The sequence below is a fragment of the Chinchilla lanigera genome, unplaced genomic scaffold (genome assembly GCF_000276665.1).
Source record: "Chinchilla lanigera isolate Chin_1 unplaced genomic scaffold, ChiLan1.0 scaffold00132, whole genome shotgun sequence".
NCBI classification, from domain to species: Eukaryota; Metazoa; Chordata; class Mammalia; order Rodentia; family Chinchillidae; genus Chinchilla; species Chinchilla lanigera.
The window spans coordinates 54990-60989 of record NW_004955533.1 but is presented as its reverse complement, the minus strand read 5'-3'; the positions used below and the strand labels follow the sequence as shown (position 1 = coordinate 60989).

The 6000-nt window shown below is 47.2% G+C and overlaps 1 pseudogene; it reads left to right on the top strand.

Annotated features, from left to right (window-relative positions):
• Positions 1–863: 863 nt before the first annotated feature.
• LOC102013537 lies at positions 864–1881 on the top strand (annotated as a pseudogene).
• The last annotated feature ends 4119 nt before the right edge of the window (positions 1882–6000 follow it).

The window sequence follows — 6000 nt, the reverse complement described above, 5'->3', positions numbered from 1 at the left end:
CACCCTTCCACCAATCCATCTAATCTGCCCCTCCATCGTCCACCCATCCATCTATCCATCCACCCACCCTTCCACCAATCCATCTAATCTGCCTCTCCATTGTCCATCCATCCACCCACCCACCCACTCTTCCACCCATCCATCTAATCCGCCCATCCATCATCTCATCCATCCATCCACTCATCCATCTGATCATCCATTTAGTTATTCTACCATAAAGCTATTTCTTCATTTACCCATTCATCCCTGCTTCTGTTCATTCATCCATATATGCAGCCCCACGGAAGCCACCACCCAACCATTTACCTAACCCAACATGTACCTACTATGCAAAATAGCTTTGAGACATGGGAGCAGTCCACCACCTGTCAACAGGCCTAAGTCTGTCTGTCTTTCTTTCTGCCTCAGTTTCATCTGGAAAGCAAGTATGTATGTGTCTATAAGAAGCTTCCCAAGACCCTGTGAGCAATAAATAACAAATATTCCCAGGTACAGGGTGGCACACATAGCTATAATCCTAGCACCTGGCAGACTAAGGTAAGAGGATTGTGAGTTTGAGGCCAGCCTGGGCAACTTAATGAAATGCTGCATCAGAAAACATCCATGTAGAGAGCAGCTGTGATGCACTGTTATTGCATTCAGAAACAAAACTGGTCACGGACCCAGCTTTCTATGGTGAAGTGACCCAAAAGACAGAGGTCTATGGCTAACAGTGGAGAGAGGGTAGAGTTGGGAGAAGAAGGCAGAGCATGGAACAGTGGACTTGTCCTAGGAAGGACAGACCCAGCAATTCTTCTGGGCATCTTCCCAGAAGAATAAAAACACCGTACCACAGCAATGTATGTGCACCCATGTCTATAGCAGCACAGTTTGTCACAGCTAAATCTTGGAAACAACCCAAATGCCATCAACCAAAGAATGGATAAAAAAGATGTGGTATGGGGCGTGGCACCTCTTGTGCTCTGACGGCAGCCGGGGCCACTGGGTTTCAACTCCGTGTGGGCGATTCTCACCGGCCCTGCGGAGAGATTTCTTGACCACCACAAGCGAGGAAGGATATGAGAGGAAGTCAGCGGACATAACACCTTTAGAACAAAGAAAATTAACTTTTGATACCCATGCACTGGTTCGGGATTTAGAACTCATGAATTTGACAAACCACAAGCAGAAACAATTGTATCAGCATGAACCACTTTATCAAATGTCAGCCTGGACACTATCTATAAGGAGATGGTCACGCAAGTGCAACAGGAAATAACTGTTCAACAGCTAATGGCTCATTTGGATTCTATCAGGAAAGATATGGTCATCCTAGAAGAAAAGTGAGTTTGCAAATCTGAGTGCAGAGAATGTGAAAATGAAAATTGAATTAGATCATGTGAAACAGCAACTGATACATGAAACCAGCCAAATTAGAGCAGATAATAAACTGTACATCAACCTAGAAAGGAGCAGAGTAACAGATATGTTTACAGATCAAGAAAAGCAACTTATGGAAGCAACCACAGAGTTTACCAGAAAGGACACCCAAATCAAAAGTGTTATTTCAGAGACCAGTAATAAAATTGACACTGAAATTGCTTCCTTAAAAACACCGATGGAGTCCAACTAACTTGAGACAATTCATTACCTTGCAGCCTCCATGTTCACTTGCCTGGCAATGGCTCCGGGATTCTGTAGGTCCTGGAAGTAGTGCTGCTGCCACTGCCGCTGCCGCCAATGACTTCTTAGAACACTACAGGAAAGACTTTCTTTCCACACTGTCAGTGGCTGAAGAAACTTATTACGAGATTATTCAAGGATGTATGGACTAGAGAAGCATTTCAGGTACTTCCCCTTGATTTTGTGTGTATCCTGTGTTGAAAAGCTGTCATCCAAAACATGATCTGAGGGCTGGGGATTTAGCTAAGTGGCACAGCACCTGCCTGGCAAGCATGAGGTCATGAGTTCGATTCCCGGTACCAGAACCCCACCAAAAAACAAACAAAACATGATTTGAGATGACAGAGCATTCTGTCCCTAAGTTTTTGATAGTTCATACAAATGGAACCAGAATTTTCTTGCATTTGAACAGCTTTCTAAATAAAATTATGTTTATATCTGCTGAAAAAAAAAAGATGTGGTCTTTTTATATAGTGGAGTACTACTCAGCCATAAAGAAGGATAAACTGGAGGCTTTCATAGATAAATGGATACAACTTGAGTCCATATCCATTAGAAATAAATCAGATTCATGTGCAGGCATTGTATTGTCTCCCTGGTGTGAGAAGCTGAAAGAGTAAATAAATTATTTTACATATATGTTAATTCTGGAAACAATACCATGCTAGCCTTCCAAAGTTTTTTCTCCCTGTTCAAAATAGTTTTAGCCAGGGATGTAGTTCAGTGGCACAAGTGCCTGGCTGGCAAGCACAATGTCCTGAGTTCGAGTCCTGGTACCAACACAAAAAACTCTGAATGGTTTTAATGATTTCAAGTCTTTTGGATTTTCAAAAAAAATTGTCTTCCAGTGTGTTTCACCTTAAAATGTTTCTTGAAATTTTTAATTTCTCTGTAACATTTTCTAGTTTTCTGTATATAGGTCTTGTAAATTTTGTAGTATAAATTTTGTCACTATTTTATATTTTAATACTTTTGTAACTGATGCGTTTTTTGTTTTGTTTCATGTATGAAAATAAAGTTTTGCTCTGAGTTTAAAAAAAGGATAACTGGATGTGGGGTGGTGGACTACCAGTTGGAGGAGGCATCCTGCAGGCGGGCAGTAGGCAGCTACGGAATCCAAGCATAGGCGGCTGGACCTGACCCCTCTTGAGCCCCAGAAATCCAGGCCTGGTGGAGTGGAAAGGTCCCAGGCCTCAGAGCTCATTTTCAGCCCTCTGATCCTTTGGGGCAAACTGATAATTTGTGGGGCAGAACGCTGGCTTCATTTGGCCCGGGGTTTGAATTCTACCTCAAATAAGTTGTGAACCTAAAATGCTTAAATACCTCATCCACACAGTGGGGAGAGAGTAACGATTAACAAATGCAGGCATTCGGAGCAGGGGTCAACACATCCCTGCACCTGGAAGCAAGTCTGATGTTCAGCCTTTTGGCCTCCAGTGTACCAGGCCCTTAGACCACCCAGATCTGTCACCAGAACCACTGCCAGCCGAGCTTTTACCTGGAGCGCAGATCTGCTGCTGCATAACCATCACCACAAATACAGAGGCTTAGAACAGCATACAACTATTCCACAGCAACTCAGTGGGTCCAAGGTCCCTTTGGACTGGACTGGTTCCTTTGCTGGAGGCCTACAGAGCAAAGTCACATGCCAGCCAGAGATCATGGCTTCCTCACAGACAGATTAGGGCGTGGTAAGAAGGCTGGAAAATAGGGTTCAACCTACCAGAAAGGAGGCTGGACAGTAGGGTGTGACCTGTCAGTCAGGGAGAACAATCAAATCACTGTTTCCAGTACCCAGCTCTGACATCAAAACAGGGCTGCAAAAGACAGCGATTTGGGACTGGGTGTGGTGGCACACACCTGTAATTCCAGCACTCAGGAGGCTGAGACAGAAGGATCTGCAAGTTTAAGGCCAGCCTGGCTACAAAATGAGTTCAAGGCCACCCTGGACTGTATAGGAAGACCCTGTCTCAAAAAAAAAAAAAACTTTAAAAAAAGATAGCAACAGACAGTCCTTGTGGTCACTGTCTTCTTACACTTCCAGTTACCCCCTCCTGTGTGCAGGGTGTATTTTCTCTCTTCTTCTTTTCACTTACAGTTCTTCTTTTCTCTCTTTTCAATTCTTTCCTTCTTTTATTTTCAACACGTGTTTTGTTTTGTTTTTGTTTATCTTTTTGAGACAAGGTCTCACTTTGCAGTTCAGGCTGGCCTTGAGCTCACTTTGTAACCCAGGCTGGTCTTGAACTCACAACAATCCTCCTGCCTCAGCCTCCCAAGTGCTGGGATTACAGGTGTGCACCACCACGCCCAGCAATTTTCACTACATGAAACTGTTACACTCATTGGTTGGCTCTGTCCAGCTGTCCTAACAGGACAAGGGCCTGAAGCCATGGACAGCCTCATGCCTGGAACACAAGCTCTGGAGGTGCACCTGCTTCTAAGCTCACTCAGTGCCTGGTAGTTTCAGCTTCTTGCAGTCACAAGACCATGGTCCCAGTGTCTGTGGTTGCTATTCTCAGCTCCCAGAGGCCACCCCTTAGCTCATGCCCCCTTCAAAGCCAGCTGTGGTGGGTAAGGTTCTTGTGACTCTGGGCTCTGCCTCCCCGCCCGCCCCACCTCCTCATCCTCTGCCTCACTCTCTGCCCTCTGACTCCTCTCCTTTCTTCTGCTTTTGAGGGTGCATGTGATTACCCGGAGCCCAAAATAATCCTGACTTAGTGCCATCGGCTTTAGATCTTAATTGCAGTGCAAGGTCCCTTCACAGCTGTTTGTAGCCAGTGCCTGCATAAGCAGGAGACAGGAGCCTACAGATTCCACCACCACCACAGGCCCTGTCTCGCCGAGCCAGATGGGTGGGTAGACAAGGACAGAGCACAAAATGAGTGTCAGGGAAGCTGGCATTTGGGGTGAGTCACAACTCCAGGGTCACACTAAGGTCCCTGCCACAGGCATTTACTTACCTGTAGCTGTGAAGGAAAGCAGACATACACTTCTTTTACAGATGAAAAAAATTAGGGCTCACTAAGAGCAAAGCACTTGCTTAGGTCACACAGGGATCTATGGCAGCAGTGGAAACACACATTGATGCCAGCTGACCAGGCCGGTGCCCTGTCCCGCACACTTCACCACTCAGGGCCTCAGTCCCCAGCACAGCCCATGAAGGAAGGGCCCTAAGGACTGCACACAGGGCCAGCTCTAGGGCTACGGTCTAACAAGTGCCCAGGTGGCCACGACTGTAAGGGACACAGCATTTCCAGCTCCTCTGGTGGGCAAAATGGAAGGAAGACAACTTCACCCTGAGGCCAGTGACTGTCCCAACAATAACCACAGAGTCACTTTTGAGGCCCCTGCCTGAAAGCACAGGGGAAGGTCACACCCAGGAGGATGTCCAGAAAAAGGTGGATTCATGACCAAGACCTGCTTTACCTGGAAACATAGCTTCTCCTCACTAATAGTGGGGCCAGATCCCAGCACACCTCTCACAGGGTGAAATATTACAAGGTAAGAATGCATCGAGGGGCCGGGGGTATAGCTCAGCGGCACAGGCATCTGCCTGGCAAGCACAAGATCCTGAGTTTGATTCCCAGTACCCAAACAAACAAACAAACAAAAAGAATGCATTGAGCTGGCCTGGTGGCGCACGCCTATAATCCCAGCACTCGGGAGGCTGAGGCAGGAGAATCCCCAGGAGTTTGAGGCCAGCCTGGGCTTACATAACAAGACCCTGTCTCAAAAAACAAAACAAAATCAATAAAGAATGCATTGAACACACAGAACCCACTGAACTCCACAGCTGAGCCTTGCTTCCCTTACATTGTTAGCTTGCAGTTGGGCAGAATCATAGACCGTAAACCACCCCATGACAAGGTGCTGGGCACCTCCTGTGATCCCCAGATGCGGCCACCTGTGGAGGGACGGTGCCGCTGATTCAGACTGTCTTCATCACCAGCCTGGGAAAGCACCCAGATTCGTCGGGAATGGAGCTTCTCCTGAGCTGGAATCATTCACTCAGCAGCCAGGAGAGGGCTCAGATTGCTGGCACTGGGCAGCAAGGGGGCACTGCTACCCGTGAGTAAGGTGCAGGACCCCGGGAAGCCCTAGGGCAGCACCCACCAGCCCGACCTACTTCCCTGCACGTTAGCAGGCCTCAGAGACTGTTCTGTCCCGAACATGAAGCCAGACTCTAAAAATGGGTCTTGTTAGCCTCACAGTCGGACCCTCATATCCTGGCATCTCCTTCCCGCAGGTTTGCAAAGTATATAAATGGCCCCGTACCTGGTCCTGCTGTCACTGCCTCCCCAAAGACCAAAGTCTGCTGGCAGGCAGTGGTCTCCTTCC